The sequence below is a fragment of the Schistocerca nitens genome, chromosome 1, assembly GCF_023898315.1.
Source record: "Schistocerca nitens isolate TAMUIC-IGC-003100 chromosome 1, iqSchNite1.1, whole genome shotgun sequence".
Lineage (NCBI taxonomy): Eukaryota > Metazoa > Arthropoda > Insecta > Orthoptera > Acrididae > Schistocerca > Schistocerca nitens.
In genome coordinates, this window is record NC_064614.1 from 354850194 (window position 1) to 354874506 (window position 24313).

At 43.7% G+C, this 24313-nt stretch overlaps 1 protein-coding gene across 1 annotated transcript in view; it reads right to left on the reverse strand.

Moving 5' to 3' along the window:
* LOC126248801 (venom serine protease-like) overlaps positions 1-18513 on the reverse strand; it is a 274056-nt gene extending 255543 nt beyond the window's left edge. The window contains exon 1 of the mRNA XM_049950197.1: positions 18369-18513. The gene's annotated coding sequence lies outside the window, so the exon portion shown is untranslated. The remainder of the gene's footprint in view (positions 1-18368) is intronic.
* Between the last annotated feature and the right edge of the window lie 5800 nt (positions 18514-24313).

A 24313-nucleotide genomic window follows, 5' to 3' on the forward strand; every position in this document is an offset into this window, starting at 1 on the left:
ACCTAGCATGTATCACTATTACTTCAATAGGCATATGGTTGAATGTTGTTAAAAAGACCATACTGAAAATGTTTACTGCAAATGTTCTGTAAGCTATTCTGTTTGGGACATCGTTAGAGAATTCAATATTCCGAAATCCAGTGTAAAGTGCGTGCCGAGAATATTAGATTTCAGGTATGACTACTTGCCACGGACAACGCTGTGGCCGATAGCCTTCATTTAACGACTGACAGCAACGGCGTTTGCGTAGAGTTGTCAGTGCCAACAGACAAGCAACACTGTGTGAAGTAAGCGCAGAAATCAATGTGGGGCGTACGACGGACGTATCCGTTAGGGCAGTCAGTGAAATTTGATGTTAATGAGCTATGACACCAGAAGGCCAACGCGAGTGCCTTTGCTAACAGCACGACTTCGCCAGTAGCCCCTCTCCTGGGATCGTGACAATATTGGTTGAACCCTGGGCGAATGGAAAACTGTGGGCTCGTGACCATATCGGTTGGACCTAGACGACTGGAAACTGTGAGTACCGATTTCAGTTAGTAAGAGCTGATGGTTGAGTTCAAGAGTGGCGCAGACCCCACGAAGCCATGGTTTGAAGAACATTCTGGACAGTTCAACCGAATGATTTGGCCACCCATATCGCCCGATGTGAATCCTATTGAACATTTATGGGACAAAATCGAAAGACATTTCATGCACAAAATCCTGCACCGGAAGCACTTTCGCACTTATGGATGGCTATAGAGGGAGCGTGGCTCAGTATATCTGCAGGGGACATTCAGTCACGTGTTGAGTCCATGCCATGTCGAGCTGCTGCTCTACGCTGGGCAAAGAGAGGCTCGACACGATATTAGGAGATATCCTACGACTTTTGTCACCTCAGTGTAACGTATATTTTTAAAAATTAAATTTTATGTAATAGTAGTACTGTTTTGGGAAAAAGTGGTCCTTACATAATCACAACACTAATTTAAAGGGTAACTTTCATGTACTCGCAGCCGTACAAGTTTGTATCAGAGTAGTACATGCTATATGGGAATGAAAGTGTCAATAAGCTGCCAAAGGAGATAAAATGTATACTGAATATTAACGCTTTTGCAAGCTCTGTTAGGGAATATCTATAGTACCAGTGCTTCTATTCAGTAAATGGATAAATCTTCTTCTTCTTTTTCTTGTGTCATTGTCCCACATCAGCGCAGAATCGACGTGGTTATTTACGGATTTGGCATGCTTAGTTTAAGGATGAATGGATGGACTGAAGGGGTTAAAGGGACCAAACTACGAGGTCATTGGTTCCTCATGGAAGGATGCCTTTCCTGCGAAGTGTGTAAAGCTTGCGAATTGTATAACTTGGGTGCCAGCCCACTATTCACCTAGTTGGAGGTGGGAAACCGCCTAAAAACCAGATCCGTGTTGGTTGGCACTCCAATACTCGTTGTTAATCCGCCACGGGGAATTGATCCTGGCCAAAGCATCTCCCCATTGGGTAAGCAGCGCTCTAACACAGACGGCTATCCACGTAGATTCAGTAAGTGAATACCAGAACTTAAATATATGTAATTTGCAACTTTCGTATTTGTAATATATAGGTCTAAATTACTCGTAAATCTTGATTACGAAGACTAGAATTATGCCAACATCATCTTGCACATTGTACTATATAAGAGCAACGGGATGAATAAATAACTAAATAAACCCATGAGGCAGGTGTAATCAGTGCCAACATGAGTCACAGATAACAGGCGGGAGCGCCCAGTGTGCTCAATCACTCGTGACAGAGCATCCACCACACTGAAGCATGGCAATGAGACAGAGTCCACGCTCCATTCCACCTCATTCCACTTTCGCAAGAATTATTAAATAATTGCTTTCAGAGCAAATGTGAGCATAGATTAAGCATTGGAGAAGGATGTATGCATGGAAATATTAAGAGCCAACATTGCCGACTTTATGGCAAAAATGAGATCGACAGGAAGTGCAAAATGGCTAAGCAGGGATGGCTAGAGGACAAATGTAAGGATGTAGAGGCTTATCTCACTAGGGGTAAGATACATACTGCCTACAGGAAAAGTAAAGAGACCTTTGAAAAAAAAAAACACTTGTATGAATATCAAGAGCTCAGATGGAAGCCCACTTCTAAGCAGAGAAGGGAAAGCAGAAAGGTGGAAGGAGTATATAGAGGGTCTATACAAGGGCGATGTACTTGAGGACAATATAATGGAAATGGAAGAGGGTGTAGATGAAGATGAAATGGGAGATAAGATACTGCGTGAAAAGTTTGACAGAGCACTGAAAGACCCGAGTCGAAACAAGGCCCTGGGAGTAGATAACATTCCATTAGAACTACTGACAGCCTTGGGAGAGCCAGTCCTGACAAAACTCTTCCATTTTGTGAGCAAGATGTATGAGACAGGCGAAATACCCTCAGACTTCAAGAAGAATATAATAATTCCAATCGCAAAGAAAGCAGGTGTCAACAGATGTAAAAATTATCGAACTATCAGTTTAATAAGTCACGGCTGCAAAATACTAACGCGAATTCTTTACAGACGAATGGAAAAACTAGTAGAAGCCGACCTCGGGGAAGATCAGTTTGGATTCCGTAGAAGTATTGGAACACGTGAGGCAACACTGACCCTACGACTTATCTTAGAAGGTTGATTAAGGAAAGGCAAATCTACGTTTCTAGCATTTGTAGACTTAGAGAAAGCTTTTGACAATGTTGACTGGAATACTCTCTTTCAAATCCTGAAAGTGGCAGGGGTAAAATACAGGGAGCGAAAGGCTATTTACAATTTGTATAGAAACCAAATGGCAGTTTGACAGGGTTTTATCCTCTCCCCGATGTTATTCAATCTGTATATTGAGCAAGCAGTAAAGGAAACAAAAGAAAAATTCAGAGTAGGAATTAAAATCCATGGAGAAGAACTAAAAACTTTGAGTTTCGCCATGACATTGTAATTCTGTCAGAGACAGCAAAGGACCTGGAAGAGCAGCTGAACGTAATGGACAGTGTCTTGAAAGGAGGATATAAGGTGAACATCAACAAAAGCAAAACGAGGATAATGGAATGTAGTCGAATTAAATCGGGTGATGCTGAGGGAATTAGATTAGGAAATGAGACGCTTAAAGTAGTAAAGGAGTTTTACTATTTAGGGAGCAAAATAACTTATGATGGTCGAAGTAGAGAGGATATAAAATGTAGACTGCCATTGGCAAGGAAAACGTTTCTGAAGAAGAGAAATTTGTTAAGTATAGATTTAAGTGTCAGGAAGTCGTTTCTGAAAGTAATTGTATGGAGTGTAGCCATGTATAGAAGTGAAACGTGGACGATAAATAATTTAGACAAGAAGAGAATAGAAGCTTTCGAAATGTGGTGCTACAGAAGAATGCTGAAGATTAGATGGGTAGATCACATAACTAATGAGGAGGTATTCAATAGGATTGGGGAGAAGAGGAGTTTGTGGCACAACTTGACTAGAAGAAGGGATCGATTGATAGGACATGTTCTGAGGCATCAAGGGATCACCAATTGAGTATGGGAGGGCAGCGTGGAGGGTAAAAATCGTAGAGGGAGGCCAAGAGATGAATACACCAAGCAGATTCAGAAGGATGTAGGTTGCAGTAGGTACTGTGAGATGAAGGAGCTTGCGCAGGGTAGAGTAGCATGGAGAGCTGCATCAAACCAGTCTCAGGACTGAAGACAACAACAACAACAACAACAACCTATATTATACCGTGAGGTATTAAATTTTCGAATCTTAACAGACTTTTAGGTCACACTGTACATAGTATATAAATATGCATATAATATATAATGGGGAAACATTGTTAGCAGAAATCTCGAAAAGGACTTGTCCGGTTTAATTCAAATTCTCTAACAAACATTTGTGTGGATAGAGAGAGAGAGAGAGAGAGAGTGAGAGAGAGAGAGAGAGAGGGAGAGAGAGAGAGGGAGGGAGAGAAGTTTTTGACAGATTTACGTCAAATTTTTACACGACACGTTTATAAACCTACATACGGTACATATTTTTAAAATGATAATGTATAGGTTTTCTGTCAGAGCTGATTGCGACAGAGAGAATGCTATGCTGTGAAAATGTGCGGTTTCGTTTTCTTTCTCGCAGTAAGCTTTAATTACGATAACAGAGCATGTAAACCATTAGACAAACAATTTCTCCCATGTACACAGCTGAAAAAAAATTGCGCACCTGGAAAGACGACGCCGATTTTGATCCGATGACAGCATATGCCAACTGATGTGCTGATAACGGTTTCAGCGTTGTCCACCAACAAAAAAATGGTTCAAATGGCTCTGAGCACTATGGGACTCAACTGCTGAGGTCATTAGTCCCCTAGAACTTAGAACTAGTTAAACCTAACTAACCTAAGGACATCACAAACATCCATGCCCGAGGCAGGATTCGAACCTGCGACCGTAGCGGTCTTGCGGTTCCAGACTGCAGCGCCTTTAACCGCACGGCCACTTCGGCCGGCTTGTCCACCAACAGATAGCGAAATTGCACAGCTAAAGGAGCGCCATATGTGTCTACCCTTTAATACGGGATGCTCTCTGCCAGAAGGCTCAGTGTGGTGCAAACGTGTGAAGCAAGCAGACGACCACGCCACGGGGATATACTCTTCTTTCCTACAGCCAACTGAGAGAGTTTCAAAGTGGTCAAATTGTGATCTTTTGAGAGGCGGGACAGTCCTTCTGAAGAATTTCCATACAAGCTGGACATGCTGCGTCAGTTATGCAACGATGCTAGTATTAGTGGTCACATGAACATTCTCACACCAGTGGACGAGGTTCTGGACGCCCACGCAGTACAGACGCCCGCCAGGATCGTCACGCTATAAGGGCAGCAGTGGTAGGTCGTACACGTATCACAGCACAGATAAGAAGACTTGTGAACCCGTTACTGACAGTGGGACTACGGGCACGCCAACCTCTAGCCCATCTTCCGGTCGCGACACAGCATCGATGTGCACAGCTCGACTGCTGATGCCAGAGTGACACTTAGCGCTGTAGTCTTCAGCGATGAAAGCAGATTCTGCCTGCACGCAATTGATGGTCGTTTGCAGGTACGACGTAGACCTGTTGAGCGCTGCCTCGTTGTGTGTATTCGTCCAAGACACACTAGCCCCACCCTAGGCCTTACAGGTCTGAGGCGCGATGAGCTTAGGGCTGCCATCCACCCCGATATATCCGGAGCATCACTGTTAGGGACCTTCTTGTCCCCAGCATCTCGAAAAGACCCTAGATTTGTCCCGATTTTGCGAAATAGTGTTACGAGTTGGCTCAAGTACTGAAGTAAAGCCATCTTACAACATGTAAATGCAGCCGCAGTCAGTTCCATTTACACTACTGGCCATTAAAACTGCTACACCAAGAAGAAATGCAGATGATAAACGGGTATTCATTGGACAGATATATTATACTAGAAATAACATGTGATTACATTTTCACGCAATTTGGGTGCATAGATCCTGAGAAATCAGTACACAGAACAACCACCTCTGGCCGTAATAACGGCCTTGATACGCCTGGGCATTGAGTCAAACAGAGCTTGAATGGCGTGTACAGGTACAGCTGCCCATGCAGCTTCAACACGATACCACAGTTCATCAAGAGTAGTGACTGGCGTATTGTGACGAGCCAGTTGCTCGGCCACCATTGACCAGACGTTTTCAATTGGTGAGAGATCTGGAGAATGTGCTGGCCAGGGCAGCAGTCGAACATTTTCTGTACCCAGAAAGGCCCGTACAGGACCTGCAACATGCGGTCGTGAATTATCCTGCTGAAATATAGGGTTTCGCAGGGATCGAATGAAGGGTAGAGCCACGGTTTGTAACACATCTGAAATGTAACGTCCACTGTTCAAAGTGCCGCAATGCGAACAAGAGGTGACCGAGAGGTGTAACCAATGGCACCCCATACCATCACGTCGGGTGATACGCCAGTATGGCGATGACGAATACACGCTTCCAATGTGCGTTCACCGCGATGTCGCCAAACACAGATGCGACCATCATGATGCTGTAAACAGAACCTGGATTCATCCGAAAAAATGACGTTTTGCTATTCGTGCACCCAGGTTCGTCGTTGAGTACACCATCGCAGGCGCTCCTGTCTGTGATGCAGCATCAAGGGTAACCGCAGCCATGGTCTCCGAGCTGATAGTCCATGCTGCTGCAAACTTCGTCGAACTGTTCGTGCAGATGGTTGTTGTCTTGCAAACGTCCCCATCTGTTGACTCAGGGATCGAGACGTGGCTGCACGATCCGTTACAGCCATGCGGATAAGATGCCTGTCATCACGACTGCTAGTGATAAGAGGCCGTTGGTATCCAGCACGGCGTTCCGTATTACCCTCCTGAACCCACCGATTCCATATTCTGCTAACAGTCATTGGATCTAGACCAACGCGAGCAGCAATGTCGCGATACGATAAACCGCAATCGCGATAGGCTACAATCCGACCTTTATCAAATCGGAAACGTGATGGTACGCATTTCTCCTCCTTACACGAGGCATCACAACAACGTTTCACCAGGCAACGCCGCTCAACTGCTGTTTGTGTATGAGAAATCGGTTGTAAACTTTCCTCATGTCAGCGCGTTGTAGGTGTCGCCACCGGCGCCAACCTTGTGTGAATGCTCTGAAAAGCTAATCATTTGCATATCACACCATCTTCTTCCTGTCGGTTAAATTTCACGTCTGTAGCACGTCATCTTCGAACTGTAGCAATTTTAATGACCAGTAGTGTATGTCAACAAGTCTATGTTGACAAGGTTGTCTCACAGATGGCACTGCATGATGGGTGTCCTGTATCGACGATGCAAGCAGCTTCTAGATCTAGCGCTGTGATTCGAGAAAATACGACATTACCAGTAGCACAATATTATATACCTGTGACTAAAAATGCTGTGAATATTTCAGGCAACAATTGTTTTTAGGAATAGATGTATCTGAAGAGCTTTTTAGAAATCAAGCGTGACACGGAAGAATGGAAGTCTAAACACTCCGTGGAAGAAAGTTGGATTTACTTTCTTAAGAAAACCGAAAATCCTGAACGCAAATGCCAGCTGCTAAAATTATGCTGGTATTTGTTTTCTATTCTTGCACACAACACCCCTGTGGAAAGAGTATTTTCGCTGATGTCGGCCCAGGGGACTGATGAGGGAAATTGACTGCTGCCGTGGACCGTGGAATCAATCTTACAGTGCCAGTTTAACTAAAGGCTGACTTGCACGGAGCTTTATAAATACGTAAACGGAAAAAATACTTGCTGAAAAAGGTGAAATCTTCCGAAAAATATGGTTTACCGATACTTCTGTCGGAACAAGTTTCATGTAAATGTGTTCTAAATAAAAAGTCATTATATGAAATGAAATTCTTACTTCATTTCTACACCCCCATCTCAGAGTGTCCCGACGAGTTCCCCGCTAGATATGGCAACCGTAGATAAGCTACAACTCTCATTCACCTTTGGTTTTTCTAGAGGTGATACTAATCAGCTCCCAGTACGTGCAGAATGTTTTACCGTTCTTGTGACAGTAAGGTGAGGTGCTTTTCCAACAGGATAACGCTTGCTCACTGTCTGTGGCCAGTCTGGTCTCTGGATTTGTCTTCAATTGAGCACATGTCAGATATGATGGGATGAGAAGAGACTCATTCGATTTGTCAACGAACAACTCTTACAGAAATACATGAACAGGTCGAGAAGGCGTGGCCTAACGTACCTCAGGACAGTATTCGCCATCAGTACGATCGACTGGGCGCCAGTAAGTGCCTGCATTGCCACCTATGGAGGCTACACCACATAGTTACAGGGTGACAATTATTGAACTATATGAAAAAAACGTAAATTAGTTACAAACTACGTAATGCACACACTTTATTCAACACGTTAAACGTCACTGCAGATAGTCGGATTAGATCATGACATGTTCGCCATCATTGGCGATGATGTGGTGCAGACGAATAGCGAAATTCTGCGTGACCCGCTGAAGTGACGGAACGTCAATGCTGTCGATGACTTTCTGAATATCTGTTTTCAGCACAGCAATGGTTTTGGGATTAATGCTGTACAACTTGTCTTTAATGTGTTCACATCCAGAGAATATGACGGCCAATCGAAGCCCATACCAGTGGTCTCTGTGTACCCCAGAGCCAGAATGCGGTCCCCAAAGTGCTCCTCCAGGACATCAAACACTCTCCTGCTTCGATGGGGTCGAGCTCCGTCTTGCATAAGCTACAACTTGTCGAAATAGGGGTCACTTTGGATAATGAGGATGAAATCATTTTCCAAAACCTTCGCGTACCGTTCGGTAGTCACCGTGCCATCAAGGAATATCGCACCGATTATTTCGTGACTGAACGCTGCACATCACACAGTCACCCGTTGAGGGGAAGACACTTTTCGATAGCGAAACGCGGATTCTCAGTTCCCCAAACTTCCCAGTTTCGCTAATTGACGATCCATCCAAATGAAAGTGGGCTTCGTCGTTAAACCAAACCATACAGCACATACTAATTCCCGCCATGCCCCGCGGCCAACCGTGCAGTTTGAACGTCCTAACGGAAACCGTTCAGAAGTTACGACGATTTTATTTCATATAGTTCAATAATTGTCACCCTGTATATGGGTGTTTCAGCATGGGCCGATACCTGGTACCTCAAACCAGCTTGTGCTATTGATCTGCAAATGTAATCATTTCAGGTATTCTCTATGCACTGTTGAAACAAAAATCCTGAGTGAATTGGAAACCTATAAAAGGCTGTACTAATTTTTTCCAGCGGAGTACATTCTTTCTCCTTTTATATAATTTTAAACAAAAATTATATACACAAGAAAGTGCTTCCACGCCATTGGTTTCACAGAAAACAAGAAAGTTGTATTTATAGCTTACCAGCTTATGATTAGAATATTACTAAGGAATCTGAATCGTCTGATACATTGTAATCCTACCTATTCGCAGATTAAAACTATGCGAAATATTGTCACTGAAGCTACTATCCTCACAGACCAAGAAGCTGGAGAGGTCTCTCTCATACCACCTACACCAGTTATACCAACCGATTAACCCTTTCAAGATTCGTTTGCAATTATAGTAAACAAGCCTCAGGATCAGAGAAAGAGGATAAGAGAAGATGGGCAGACACAGTTGTATTTGTGGAAGTGCTTTAATCTTTATATTGTTTTAGGAAGGTCGCACTGCTAAGTAAATGGTTTCCTGTCAGGAGATAAATTTGCTCTGATTGGCCCATTGATTACAGGACAATTCATGCTTTAGCTTGTAAATGGCAAGTAGGTAGTTGCTGCAGGACTCGAGCCCTTAAGTCGGCAGCATGATACACAATGTCAAGGTAAGTGCGTTTGAGCGAACGTCCATTATCACAAGATCTGGGCACCAGAAAAATGGTCGGGTGAGGTGCCTTACTCATTCGGCCTACCTCCCAGAACGAAGCACGCTTTGGTGCAACATCTCAGACGAGACACCATGGCAAGCAAACAGGTAGTAAATCATATATTTACAGACAGACCAGGGCCTGGTTCAATCACAGTGGCTGAAAGTAAGTAGAATTCTACCAGTTTTGCTGGTTTATTGTGGTAGAAGGACCCACCTAAGACTGATCTACACTATGTGATCAAAAGTATCCGGACACCTGGCTGAAAATAACTTATAAGTTCGTGGCGCCCTCCATCGGTAATGCTGGAATTCAGTATGGTGTTGGCCCACCATTAGCCTTGATGACAGCTTCCACTCTCGCAGGCATACGTTCAATCAGGTGCTGGAAGGTTTCTTGGGGAATGGCAGCCCATTCTTCATGGAGTGCTGCACTGAGGAGATGTATCGATGTCGGTCAGTGAGGGTCAGGACTCTGTGCAAGTTAGTCCATCACAGGGATTTTATTGTCGTGTAACCACTCCGCCACAAGCTGTGCATTATGAACAGGTGCTCATCGTGTTGAAAGATGCAATCGCCATCCCCGAATTGCTCTTCAACAGTGGGAAGCAAGCAGTGTCAGTGTCGTCCTAACCGCCGTCTACTTCACGTCTGCTCTGCAGCGAGCTACCTTAATTTAAGTATTAACTGTATTTTTCTTAATTGTCACTTCTTCTTCCGTGTGTTTTTGCTTTTAGGAAGCTTTATTTGTCGAGTACTAGTAATAGTGTTCCATAGATTTCGTGTTTGTTTTGAATACAGTCAGAGACTCCCTTTAGTCAACCACAGTGCCAGTAGTGCTAGTGTTTGTTTTCAATACAGTCCAGAGACAGGTAGTGCTATTTTCTTTGTTTTCTACAAGAAGTGGCTAGCAATCACAGTTTAGTCAATAGTCAGCCGCCTTTAGTGAATTAGCAGTCTAGTTAAAAGTTGATTAACTCTCTTCAGTAAATTTTTCCTTAGGATGGATAGGATGTTTCCTTAGGATGGATAGGATGTGTGACTGCTGTGTACGGACGCAGGAGGAGCTGGCCACTGTTTGCGAACAGCTGAGCGTGTTGATGGCCGCGGTCAGCCGTCTTCAGGCTGCTGCCTCGGAGTTTAGCGGCAATGGGGGGTCTGGTGCGTCGCAAGGTACACCCCAGGTGTTACATGCTTCACCCACTGTCCCTGCTGTCGAGACATCTTCGCGGGTACCGGGCGCGGTTGGGCCACCCTCTCCCCAAGGGGAGTGGCGGGTTCAGCGGCGTTCGCGGCGCACGAGGCGGAGGGTAAATGTGGAGGCTGGCCGTGTGGCATCGCCCGCTCTGCCTGTGAGTGGACATGTGGCCGCTCCTTCAGCAAGGTCCGAGCAGGCACACGGGGGGAGGGATTTATTAGTTATTGGGAGCTCCAACGTTAGGTGGGTGATGGAGCCCCTTAGGGAAATAGCGAAAAGGTCGGGGAAGGAGGCCAGTGTTCACTCTGTCTGCTTGCCGGGGGGTCTCATCCGAGATGTGGAGGAGGCCCTACCGGCGGCGATAGAGAGCACTGGGTGCACCCGACTGCAAATTGTTGCTCATGTCGGCACCAATGACTCCTGCCGTCTGGGTTCAGAGGTCATCCTCAGTTCGTACAGGCGGTTGGCGGAATTGGTGAAGGCGGAAAGCCTCGCTCACGGGGTGGAATCAGAGCTAACTATTTGTAGTATCGTTCCCAGAACCGATCGCGGTCCTCTGGTTTGGAGCCGAGTGGAAGGCTTAAACCAGAGGCTCAGACGATTCTGCGGAGATCTGGGGTGCAAATATCTCGACCTTCGCTATCGGGTGGAGGAATGTAGGGTCCCCCTGAATAGGTCAGGCGTGCACTACACGCCGGAAGCAGCTACAGGGGTAGCGGAGTACGTGTGGAGTGCACATGGGGGTTTTTTAGGTTAGAGAATTCCCTCCCTAGGCCCGACAAGACGCCTCCTGAGACGCGGCAAGGTAGGAGTAGGCAAAATGCAACAGTGAATAACAATATTAATGTGCTAATAGTAAACTGCAGGAGCGTCTATAGAAAGGTCCCAGAACTGCTCTCATTAATAAACGGTCACAACGCCCATATAGTACTAGGGACAGAAAGTTGGCAGAAACCAGACGTAAACAGTAATGAAATCCTTAACTCAGATTGGAATGTATACCGCAGAGACAGGCTGGACAGTGAAGGGGGAGGCGTGTTTATAGCGATAAGAAGTGCAATAGTATCGAAGGAAATTGACGGAGATCCTAAATGTGAAATGATTTGGGTGAAGATCACGGATAAAGCAGGCTCAGACATGGTAATTGGATGTCTTTATAGGCTCCCTGGCTCAGCAGCTGTTGTGGCTGAGCACCTGAAGGATAATTTGGAAAATATTTCGAGTAGATTTCCCCACCATGTTATAGTTCTGGGTGGAGATTTTAATTTGCCGGATATAGACTGGGAGACTCAAACGTTCATAACGGGTGGCAGGGACAAGAATCCAGTGAAATTTTTTTAATTGCTTTATCTGAAAACTACCTTGAGCAATTAAACAGAGAACCGACTCGTGGCGATAACATATTAGACCTTCTGGTGACAAACAGACCCGAACTATTTGAAACAGTTAACGCAGAACAGGGAATCAGCGATCATAAAGCGGTTACGGCATCGATGATTTCAGCCGTAAATAGAAATATTAAAAAAGGTAGGAAGATTTTTTTGTTTAGCAAAAGTGACAAAAAGCAGATTACAGAGTACCTGACGGCTCAACACAAAAGTTTTGTCTCAAGTACAGATAGTGTTGGGGATCAGTGGACAAAGTTCAAAAACATCGTACAATATGCGTTAGATGAGTATGTGCCAAGCAAGATCGTAAGGGATGGAAAAGAGCCACCGTGGTACAACAACCGAGTTAGAAAACTGCTGCGGAAGCAAAGGGAACTTCACAGCAAACATAAACACAGCCAAAGCATTGCAGACAAACAAAAATTACGCGAAGCGAAATGTAGTGTGAGTAGGGCTATGCGAGAGGTGTTCAATGAATTCGAAAGTAAAGTTCTATGTACTGACTTGGCAGAAAATCGTAAGAAATTCTGGTCTTATGTCAAAGCGGTAGGTGGATCAAAACAAAATGTCCAGACACTCTGTGACCAAAATGGTACTGAAACAGAGTATGACAGACTAAAGGCCGAAATACTAAATGTCTTTTTCCAAAGCTGTTTCACAGAGGAAGACTGCACTGTAGTTCCTTCTCTAGATTGTCGCACAGATGACAAAATGGTAGATATCGAAATAGACGACAGAGGGATAGAGAAGCAATTAAAATTGCTCAAAAGAGGAAAGGCCGCTGGACCTGATGGGATACCAGTTCAATTTTACACAGAGTACGCGAAGGAAATTGCCCTCCTTCTTGCAGCGGTGTACCGTAGGTCTCTAGAAGAGCGTAGTGTTCCAAAGGATTGGAAAAGGGCACAGGTCATCCCCGTTTTCACGAAGGGACGTCGAACAGATGTGCAGAACTATAGACCTATATCTCTAACGTCGATCAGTTGTAGAATTTTGGAACACGTATTATGTTCGAGTATAATGACTTTTCTGGAGACTAGAAATTTACTCTGTAGGAATCAGCATGGGTTTCGAAAAAGACGGTCGTGTGAAACCCAGCTCGCGCTATTCGTCCACGAGACTCAGAGGGCCATAGACACGGGTTCCCAGGTAGATGCCGTGTTTCTTGACTTCCGCAAGGTGTTCGATACAGTTCCCCACAGTCGTTTAATGAACAAAGTAAGAGCATATGGACTATCAGACCAATTGTGTGATTGGATTGAGGAGATCCTAGATAACAGAACGCAGAATGTCATTCTCAATGGAGAGAAGTCTTCCGAAGTAAGAGTGATTTCAGGTGTGCCACAGGGGAGTGTCATGGGACCGTTGCTGTTCACAATATACATAAATGACCTGGTGGATGACATTGGAAGTTCACTGAGGCTTTTTGCAGATGATGCTGTGGTGTATCGAGAGGTTGTAACAATGGAAAATTGTACTGAAATGCAGGAGAATCTGCAGCGAATTGACGCATGGTGCAGGGAATGGCAATTGAATCTCAATGTAGACAAGTGTAATGTGCTGCGAATACATAGAAAGATAGATCCCTTTTCATTTAATTACAAAATAGCAGGTCAGCAACTGGAAGCAGTTAATTCCATAAATTATCTGGGAGTACGCATTAGGAGTGATTTAAAATGGAATGATCATATAAAGTTGATCGTCGGTAAAGCAGACGCCAGACTGAGATTCATTGGAAGAATCCTAAGGAAATGCAATCCGAAAACAAAGGGAGTAGGTTACAGTACGCTTGTTCGCCCACTGCTTGAATACTGCTCGGCAGTGTGGGATAAAAAAAAATGGTTCAAATGGCTCTGAGCACTATGGGACTCAACTGCTGAGGTCATTAGTCCCCTAGGACTTAGAACTAGTTAAACCTAACTAACCTAAGGACATCACAAACATCCATGCCCGAGGCAGGATTCGAACCTGCGACCGTAGCGGTCTTGCGGTTCCAGACTGCAGCGCCTTTAACTGCACGGCCACTTCGGCCGGCTAGTGTGGGATCCGTAGCAGATAGGGTTGATACAAGAGATAGAGAAGATCCAACGGAGAGCAGCGCGCTTCGTTACAGGATCATTTAGTAATCGCGAAAGAGTTACGGAGATGATAGATAAACTCCAGTGGAAGACTCTGCAGGAGAGACGCTCAGTAGCTCGGTACGGGCTTTTGTTAAAGTTTCGAGAACAGACCTTCACCGAAGAGTCCAGCAGTATATTGCTCCCTCCTACGTGTATCTCGCGAAGAGACCATGAGGATAAAATCAGAGAGATTAGAGCCCACACAGAAGCATACCGACAATCCTTCTTTCCACGAACAATACGAGACTGGAATAGAAGGGAGAACCGATAGAGGTACTCAGGGTACCCTCCGCCACACACCGTCAGGTGGCTTGCGGAGTATGGATGTAGATGTAGAAGGTGCTTAAAACATCAATGTAGACCTGTGATGTGATAGTGCCACGCAAAACAACAAAGGGTGCAAGCCCTCTCCATGAAAAACACGACCACGTCATAACACCACCGCCTCCGAATTTTACTGTTGGCACCCCACACGCTGGCAGATGACGTTCACCGAGCATTCGCCATCCCACACCCTGCCATCGGATCGCCACAGTGTGTACCGTGTTTCGTCAATACACACAACATATTTCCACTGCCTAATTGTCCACTGTTTACGCTCCTTACACCAAGCGAGGCGTCGTGTGCATTTACTGGCGTGATGTGTGGCCTATGAGCAGCTGCTCGACCATGAAATCCAAGTTTTCTCACCTCCCGCCTAGCTGTCATAGTACTTGCAGTGGATCCTGACGCAGTTTGGAATTCCTGTGTGATGGTCTGGATAGATGTCTGCCTATTACACATTACGGCCATCTCCAACTGTCAGCGGTCTCTGTCAGTCAACAGAGAAGGTCGGCCTGTACGCTTTTGTGCTGAACGTGTCCCTTCACGTTTCCACTTGACTATCACCTCGGAAACAGTAGACCTAGAGATGTTTAGGAGTGTGGAAATCTCGCGTACAGACGTATGACACAAGTGACACCCAATCACCTGACCACATTCGACACCCAGTCACCTTAATTCCTCGAGTTCCGCAGAGCGCTGCGACTACTGAGGTCGCTGATATGGATTACCTGGCAGTAGTGGCAGCACAATGTACTTAATATGAAAAATATATGTTTTTGGGGGTGTCCGGATACTTTTGCTCACATAGTGTATGTAGAATGAGCGCTTTACTAACCAAGGCTGTATTTAACACACTCAGACGGGGCCAGCAATAGGACAGCTGAATTTATAAGTCTGAACAATCGTTGTTCTGAAAATTATCTCCTGTAATCAGTCACAATATTAATGTATTATGAATTACATCTGTTTATTCACGACTAGTTCGAGTAACCGTCGCTCATTATCAAACATCGAATCTACGCTATACTCTTGTATTTGCATTAACAAATATGCTATTAATTAAACTGACATCGAAGCTCTCTGTTGGGAATATCTTTTCTGGAGTCTCGGCTAATATGTCTTCCTACAGAATTATTGGTCTGCTAGCGTCGACGGATCAGTTTTCAACTCTTTTGCATTGTATTGCAATTGTGTTATTTATTTGTTAACAGGAGATTTCCTGTCGTAACAGAAGCGTGCTATGCGTGGATAACACTTCCAAACACTCTGTTCAGTATAAAATAGTTGAGCGGATCATAGCTGCTCGAGTGCAAGCTGATGATGTCGTGGCTAACTGTTTAAAATAGAGAGTACGAGCTTAGCGCCCGCTGCTTCGCTCGCGCTTGCGTAGTAACTACATCAAAAATAATTTTGTAAACATGTATTAGGCCTACCGAAAAATTAATGTATTAATGAGCCGTTTCTTTTTCTAGGGAATTCTGATAAAGTCAATTTGTTGTAGCGACTGTTAAATAGCGTTCTTTGATTTAGTTTACAAATTGCAGCACATTCTAAACTTTTCACGCTAATTATGTTTCTAATGCATGGTTTTTTCCGTATGCACTTCTAACCAAAAATCGATGGTAGCTGGAGTCCCAAGTTTTTGTTAATCATGCCTTTTGCGTTCTTGTGATATTTCCGTAGAAACTTTCATCTCCTAACACATATTTCTTTATATCTAACCGAGGAGTGAAATACCAGTTTTCATGGATTTAGCTTTCTTTTTAACACAACGAAATATTTTCTTAAACATTTTCATCCCCTATTTCACGTCCTTGGAGGTTGAATTTCCAAAAACTATGGAACACTTATTTTTTTCTTTCTGACAGAGTTGCCAAATACAAATTTTCATAGATTTCATAGATTAGGCTTTGGATAATTTGACAAAACTTATCATGCCCTATTTTATCCCCATAGGGGTGAATTTCCAAAAACACTGACAGACGTATTTTTTTTTATTTCTATTTGAAAAGTTAAATACCAATTATCATAGATGTAGCTTTAAAAGCAATGTGTAGTTCTTTAATGATGATTTATTTTTAAAAAAACTTTCACTCACTATTCCACCCTCATAAGGGCCAAATTTCCAAAAATGCTGAAACAAGTATTTCTTTATTCCTGACCAATTAACCAAATACCAGTTTTCGTAGGTCTTGCATCAAAACTGTCTTAATAGCGACATATTTTCAAACAACGTTTCATCCCCTATTTCACCCCCTCTGGCGTGGAATTTAAAAAAATTCTTTCTTAAACGACGCCTGTAGATCAACACCCTCTGGAAATTCCAAGTTTCTATTCTTAGTGGTTTGGGCTAAGCGATAGTGAGTCTGAGTGAGTCAGTCACTCGGGACATTGCCTTTTATACATAGAGGTAAGAAATACAGCAAAACTAACCTCTACGTCTACATGATTACTCTGCAATTCACATTTAAGTGCTTGGCAGAGGGTTCATCGAACCACAATCATACTATCTCTCTACCATTCCACTCCCGAACAGCGCGCGGGAAAAACGAACACCTAAACCTTTCTGTTCGAGCTCTGATTTCTCTTATTTTATTTTGATGATCATTCCTACCTACGAAGGTTGGGCTCAACAAAATATTATCGCATTCGGAAGAGAAAGTTGGTGACTGAAATTTCGTAAATAGATCTCACCGCGACGAAAAATGTCTTTGCTTTAATGACTTCCATCCACATCGCGTATCATATCTGCCACACTCTCTCCCCTACTACGTGATAATCCAAAACGCACCCTTTCGATGTCTTCCGTCAGTCCCACCTGGTAAGGATCCCACACCGCGCAGCAATATTCTAACAGAGGACGAACGAGTGTAGTGTAAGCTGTCTCTTTAGTGGACTTGTTGCATCTTCTAAGTGTCCTGCCAATGAAACGCAACCTTTAGCTCGCCTTCCCCAGAACATTATCTATGTGGTCTTTCCAACTGAAGTTGTTTGTAATTTTAACACCCAGGTACTTAGTTGAATTGACAGCCTTGAGAATTGTACTATTTATCGAGTAATCGAATTCCAACGGATTTCTTTTGGAACTCATGTGGATCACCTCACACTTTCCATTATTTAGCGTCAACTGCCACCTGCCACACCATACAGCAATCTTTTCTAAATCGCTTTGCAACTGATACTGGTCTTCGGATGACCTTACTAGACGGTAAATTACAGCATCATCTGCGAACAACCTAAGAGAACTGCTCAGATTGTCACCCACGTCATTTATATAGATCAGGAACAGCAGAGGTCCCATGACGCTTCCCTGGGGAACACCTGATATCACTTCAGTTTTACTCGATGGTTTGCCGTCTATTACTACGAACTGCGACCTTCCTGACAGGAAATCACGAATCCAGTCGCACAACTGGGACGATACCCCATAGGCCCGCAGCTTGATTAGAAGTCGCTTGTGAGGAACGGTGTCAAAAGCTTTCCGGAAATCTAGAAATACGGAATCAATTTGAGATCCCCTGTCGATAGCGGCCATTACTTCGTGCGAATAAAGAGCTAGCTGCGTTGCACAAGAACGATCTTTTCTGAAACCATGCAGATTACGTATCAATAGATCGTTCCCTTCGAGGTCCTGTCAGAATCCCACCGTAAAATTCCCTTCTGCTGTTCGAACTACACTCGCTGCACCATTTTGTTAACGAAGTATCAGTTGTGCGAAAATGCTACCAAGCTTATTTTAACTACATCACGTAAGATAATATGATTCTATAGACTGAAGTCTTTCAGTCCCACTGCCAAAAATATTAAATAGACTCCACTTGTAACACTGTTCACGCGTTTTCAGACCACTCGTTATGTGCTTCTATAATGCAATACATTGTTATTGTTGCAACGATGCTGTTGCATCGCTGTTATGTTTTCCCACCTCTGCTGCGCTGAATGAAGACTGGCACGGACGGTACCCCGGTCTGCTCCCGCTGCGGCGCTGTCTGGCAGCGTGGAGGCAGCGCGAGGCCGCGTCTGGCTCCCGTTTGCACAGCGCCGCAGCAGCTTCTGGCGTCGCCGCCTTAATGGGCCGCTTATCTGTGTGGCAGAGTCCTCCTCACTGCCTCTAATTATTGGAGATACACGCCAGGAAGCGATCGCTACTAGCTAAAGAGAAAGGGTCGTTTTGCAAGGCGGTCACATGTAACATTCAAATGGGGGCACGAGTCCTAAATTTTTCATTTATTTTATGAATGCTGGCCAGATTAAGGATCCGAGGCTCTCTTTTATACAGAAGTGAGTAACTTACTCTTTTTATTTATAGTTATTTCACCCTCCTCGTCCCAATTTGCTGGACTGAGCAGTACGCAGTACGGACATCTTGCTCTTCTGCCAAAAGGCTGGAAAGTAAGTAAAGATAAAGCAGTACAATTAAATGCTGTAACATTTACATAATTTTCTTAAATAAATACAAAGGTGACCATCTTTGTTGCTATTAATATCAAGTTAGAATGTTAACTTCCTTCGACTTTTATTAAAACAAAAAAAAAACTAAAAAGTAAAACAAAAATACATAAACGGGTATTTAAAAGGCGTTACAGACTGGTAACGGTCTTACAAGAAGCACTGCTCTCAACTAAAAATTGAAGACCTGCGCTGGAGAAGGATAAATTAGAAGAGAGAAAACGTTAGGTATTCTGAAGGTTGTGTGCAAGCAGAGGGGTTCGATTGGGTTGGTGTTGGGTTGGATGGTAGACAACAATATCTTACCTTTCAAACGATAGGCCCATCCTTTCCACATAACAACTAATGGTAGTTCATCTATTACATTAACTGCTTCCTCTTCTTTTTCTTCTGCTTACCGGTGTTATTTCTTTTTTAGGGTCAACGTATAACGAACCTTTGCTCATTTTCAATAGGACATTGTTTTCACATGTATGCGAATCGTTTGTTTCGTATTCGTTTGTCTGTGTGAACGTTTTCTTCTTATCTTTGCTAAGGTTAAGTTAATAGTATTTCTTTGGCGAATTCATTCCGATGTACACAGAAGACATAAATAGTAAAGATATATCTAAAGCCTTTGAGAATGCTCAAGATGTCCCGAACACGTGCAGCCCACTGCACAATATCTCTTCTAAATACACCGCCTGACAAAAAAAAAAAAAAAAAAAAAAGTCTGAAATTGCTTTAGTTCAGAGTTATGCAGTAGAGTAGGGATCACAAGTGCAACACAAAATTAATTCTTCTCAGAAAGCAATAACAAGATGGAACCCGAAATTTAACTCAGCTATGCACTGTACGTTTCCGTAGGACATGTTCAAAATGATGTCCATGTAGTCGAAAAGAGTGGCATGTTGCAGGCTCCATTCTTTTCATTCTGCATAACTGCACAGCTATTTTCAATTCGCTGCAGTAGTTGTACTACTATCTCAATTGCAGCACCATACACGAGGTCCTTGAGACGACCCCAAAGGTAGAAGTCCAGAGGTTGAGATCCAGAGATTTAGCGGGCCAAGCAACTAATCCTGCGCGTCGTGTCCACTTATCAGCATAAGCAACTCTTGAAATACTCTCTTGCCTCCCGACTGAAATTTGCAGGGGCGCCAACGACAAAGCAACATCAGTCGACATGCAGGCGACCACGACTCGCTAAAAGCCCTCGATGTAGTGCCTACCACAAATTACATTATGCATCATAACTCGAAAACAAGGCAGTTTCACAAAAAACTTTATTTAACATTTTACTCGTATTCTGATTCATACATTACACCCACGAAATGCATACAGTTACTTCTGAATCGCCCTGTTAAATTATTAGACTCGCATTTCTCTGTGGCATGTAGAACAGTAACCAGAGTGCATTAATGTTGTTGTTGCCTGGTAGGGTATATAAGAGGCGTGATAAGCGTAACATGTTGAGTGATCACTATGGAGGATACAGCGTGCCGCGTACTCGCCTGAGATAGCGTTATCAGCACGTGACAGAATTTGAGAGGGGCCTCATTATGGGTGTCCATTTGGTCCGGCTGGTCGAATCACAACTTTTATGCTCCGACCATACTTCGCCTCGTGTTTCTTCTAATCGTCACAGTGCATGGTTTTTGTGTACGCTTTTTAGATTTTTATCACCATTTTTACAGTCACCCCCTTTTTACGCTATCTTCCATTATGTTTCGCCTTTAATATGTCTGTTTCGCCATATTTCCTCCTTTATGTTGTTTTAAATGTCTCCCTGTTATGTACTGTCTCTCGGCTGAAGAGCGGCGCCTATGCTGCTGCCAGCCCACCCCATATGGGGCACTGAAATTCAATAAAGAAAACAAAAAATTCCTAGTGGACACACACTTCGTGGAAAGTTGTTAAAAGGCCGATGAAAGACAGTTACACACGAACATGTGGCCAGCTTCGCCATCTCCGAGATGCTTGTCCACAGGAGCCCAGTCATCATAATTTGAGTTTTGTAAAAGTCGCTTATGTCAGTGGATTTCCTTTTTACAGCCCTTGATTCCCCCTTTGTTTCTGTTCCACTGTAAAGGGTCTCTCCTAGGAGTATTCAGGCGCATTTTCTGTTGCGTTTCAGCAAATATTTGTATTTTCATTTTTGAAAAGTGTAGTTGGCGTCCGTCCAAATAAATATTGCTCCTCACGTCTTTAATGCGACACCCAGCGGCGACAGAAAGTTTCGGTTTGTTTCCCATGATATAGAAAATTATTTTTAATTAGGAATGATATGGGCCCATTCGACAGAGGGGTCCCAAATTAGTTTAGAGAGATATTCGTTTTATCGACATGTGTTAACAGTAAAACTCTAAGAATAACCAGTACACCAGCAGCGATAACACCGCCCTGACACGCACTGGTTGCTACCAGCACGCAGCAGGACTCCTCAGTCCCTGCTGGAGTACTAGTTTTTCTTCGTGTTTTATTGTTCCTGTTAATACATATCGATAAAATGGATAACGCAATAGCCTAATACGGGACCACTCTGTCGAATGGGCTCGTAAACTTCCTATTCAAAAATCATTTTGTTTGTAACGAGAAACAAAGCAACACTTTCCTCGGAAAATGGACGTCGCATGCGAGTCGTAATGAGCAATATTTGTTTGGGTGACTGCACAAACACATTGCAAAAAATAAATTGCAGATGTCTGCTGAACCACCAGAGAAAATGTACCTGACAGCCCATGCGAGAGACACTGTATATTTCCTTACAGCGTAACTCTACAAGCGGCTTTCAGTCTCGTGGTGACCAGTGGTCATAATATTTTGTCTCTTCGGTGTAGGTCAGCAGCAAGAGCAGAAATACAGGGTAGTGAAACTGATCTTTCGCTAGTTGATAGGACCTCCATGAAAAACGAGTCTTCAAGAAGGGTCGTCGAGCAGATGCGCAAAACTATAGACCTATATCTCTGAAGTCGATCTGTTGTAGAATTTTAGAACATGTTTTTTGCTCGCGTATCATGTCGTTTATGCAAACCTAGAATCTACTCTGTAGGAATCAACATGGATTACGGAAACAGCGATCGTGTGAGACCCATCTCGCTTTATTTGTTCATAAGACCCAGAAAATATTAGATACAGGCTCCCAGGTAGATGCTAATTTCCTTGACTTTCGGAAGGCGTTCGATACAGTTCCGCACTGTCGCCTTATAAACAAAGTAAGAGCATACGGAACATCAGACCAGCTGTGTGGCTGGATTGAAGAGTTTTTAGCAAACAGAACACAGCATGTTGTTCTCTATGGAGAGACGTCTACAGACGTTAAAGTAACCTCTGGCGTGTCACAGGGGAGTGTTATGGGACCATTGCTTTTCACAATATAGTGTCGGAAGTTCCATGCGGCTTTTCGCGGATGATGCTGTAGTATACAGAGAAGTTGCAGCATTAGAAAATTGTAGCGAAATGCAGCAAGATCCGCAGCGGATAGGCACTTGGTGCAGGGAGTCGCAACTAACCCTTAACATAGACGCATGTAATGTATTGAGAATACATAGAAAGAAAGATCCTTTATTGTATGATTATATGATAGCAGAACAAACACTGGTAGCAGTTACTTCTGTAAAATATCTGGGAGTATGTGTGCGGAACGATTTGAAGTGGAATGATCATATAAAATTAATTGTTGGTAAGGCGGGTGCCAGGTTGAGGTTCATTGGGAGAGTCCTTAGAAAATGTAGTCCATCAACAAAAGAGGTGGCTTACAAAACACTCGTTCGACCTATACTTAAGTATTGCTCATCAGTGTGGGATCCGTACCAGGTCGGGTTGACAGAGGAGATAGAGAAGATCCAAAGAAGAACGGCGCGTTTCGTCACAGAGTTATTTGGTAAGCGTGATAGCGTTACGGAGATGTTTAGCAAACTCAAGTGGCAAACTCTGCAAGAGAGGCGCTCTGCATCGCGGTGTAGCTTGCTGTCCAGGTTTCGAGAGGGTGCGTTTCTGGATGATGTATCGAATATATTGCTTCCCCCTACTTATACCTCCCGGGGAGATTCGAGCGCGCACGGAGGCTTTCCGGCAGTCGTTCTTCCCGCGAACCATACGCAACTGGAACAGGAAAGTGAGGTAATGACAGTGGCACGTAAAGTGCCCTCCGCCACACACCGTTGGGTGGCTTGCGGAGTATAAATGTAGATGTAGATATCGTACGACAATGAAACGTTTTGGAAACATTTGTGAGGACGTTCGGAAGAGAAATAACCAGTGAAAGAAACAATTTTATTTCCCACATGAGATGATATTCTGCATACACGACTGTCTGGATCCGCACTAGAAATTACTTTATTGCTGCCCATAGCAGCGGTGGACCATGGAATATTCAGCTGTCGTGGCAACTCGTGGACTGCTTGAAGATCGCAAATTGCGCCCAGCATTCAAGGCCATGACAACAGTAACTTCAACAATTTGTGGCGCAGTTGGCTGTTTGCCTCTCCCAGGAGCCGTTCCCAAATCGCCACTTAATTTTAACTTTCGAATTACATCCTTTATCCCCGGTGCGGAAAGAGGACCTCTCCTGATTCCTGCAATGTGTCAATACCTGCGAAGAGCAGCACTGCTATTGCTGTTGTTTTGATAAAACAGTTTGTCCAGAGTCATGTTGTCTGTCTACAGTAGTAATGCACAAAGATGCTTATGCATAGCTTATACGAAGTCATGGAAGAAGTATTCATACACCGTTGTTTTATTAACACCGTTGATTTATTAAAACTATTAGAGATATTATTTGGTAAAGTAATATCATGGAGCTTCCTTCCTAAACTGTACATATAAAACGATTAACTAAATTAGTCTTCTGGAGAAAGTAATTAAAAGTTCTGTACCAGCTGGCTTCACACAGTGGGGAAAGAAGTATTCATACACTACAAGAAACGCAACCATAGAAACAACTAACGAACAGCTTGCAACAAGGAACACCTTTAGTGACAAGTTGCATCTCGTGCATGTTGGTTCTCATACGCGGCGAATGCCGTGCAACAGCAAAATGGGCCGCAAAGGGAAGGAAACAACTGTAGAGGAAATACACATAGCTTTCTCCTAACACAAAAAAAAGGAAAATCATTTTCAGAAATATCTGATATTATTGAAAGAAGCTGGGCAAGTGTGCAGTCCATAAAATCGCGGTTTAGAGAAAGAAATATTCTCACTAATAGCGAAAAAAGAGGTCCACCATAGGAGCCAACGCATAGCAAAGTAAGATATATGTATTAATAGGGATGGTCAAAACACATTCAAAATTCACAGCTTCTGAATTATCTGTGCATGTTAACGACAAACTCGGTAAGGAAATCACACCAAGGGTTGTTTGCTATATTTTAAATAGTGCAGGTCGTTGAGCTAGGACAGCTAGAAGAAAACTATACATCAGCAAGAAGAACAAGAAATTGA